The 1,004-nt window shown below is 47.1% G+C and overlaps 1 protein-coding gene across 1 annotated transcript in view; it reads left to right on the top strand.

Annotated features, from left to right (window-relative positions):
* The window catches only part of LOC119588585, a gene marked incomplete at its 5' end in the record, with an annotated part of 260,597 nt that overhangs the window by 89,476 nt on the left and 170,117 nt on the right, over positions 1–1,004 (top strand).

Genomic DNA, 1,004 nt, shown 5'->3' with positions numbered 1-1,004 from the left:
CAAAGTGGAATAGACTTTGAATGTAGAGGGGGAAAGGGTTTTTGTTTGCTTTAGTATGATTTGATTTGTGCTTGGGGGACGAAAGTGCGTGATTTGCTACAGTTGGAGGGGGACTTTTATTCATTTTATTAATACCGGCCTAATCCACTCATGCAGCGAAGGGATCGTTTGCTGACAATCGTGGCGCGTCTCTGGTCTTTCCCTCTCAAGGACTCGAGCCCTGACAAGCGATGGCAGGTCGCGAGCAGCTTCATTAGGCTCTCAGTTATGCTGAAGCCTTTCTTCTCCTTTGCGGTGGCACAGCATGTCCTTCTTTTATTCACAGACGGAATTTCTAACCTTCATCCGCTTTCTTTTTGTTATTTTCTCCTCTGCTCCCTTTATTCCTTTCTGTAACCTGGTGTCATTTTTATTTCTGACAGATTTTTTTGTTTGCGTATGCATTTGTTCCCTCTGCTTTTTTTTCTCTCTCTTTTTTCACTAAATCCCCGTGGCCCCGAGCCCTCCAAATGCCTTTACTCTGCAGCTCCCTCTTCTCTCTCCTTCCTTCCATTCTCCCGTCCCGCCTCCTCTCCCTCGGCCACATCTAGACTTAGAGCACCACTTGTGGAGAGGGCCGGCTTGAAAGCACCGACTTCATCTGTGATTCCTTTTTACATTTTGTGTCGCGTCGCGGCATTGTGTCATGGTTGCGCCCGGGAGATTACACGCTGGAGGTTAGGCGAACCCGCGCTTCGCTCCTTCCCCGCTGTCTCTGCATCGCCACTGTACGTGTTCACCAGGTCGCTATGGCCCCTGCTAGTGTCTTCTTTTTCTAAGTCGTCGTAACGTTCTAGTTTTGCAAGATCTGTTTTATCATTCGCGTTTTTGTTTTAGTTTTCCTCAGCTTTCCTCAGTCATCTTCCCTCATTTTCCCATCTCACCGGTTCTCTTTTTCTTCTCCCTTTATCTTAATTCTACGAATTACTTGATCTTCTCCCTCTCGCTGTCCTTGTTCTATCCAT

This window comes from Penaeus monodon, chromosome 24 (assembly GCF_015228065.2).
Source record: "Penaeus monodon isolate SGIC_2016 chromosome 24, NSTDA_Pmon_1, whole genome shotgun sequence".
Lineage (NCBI taxonomy): Eukaryota > Metazoa > Arthropoda > Malacostraca > Decapoda > Penaeidae > Penaeus > Penaeus monodon.
The sequence above is the reverse complement of the archived record's forward strand: the minus strand, read 5'-3'. Positions and strand labels throughout refer to the sequence as shown.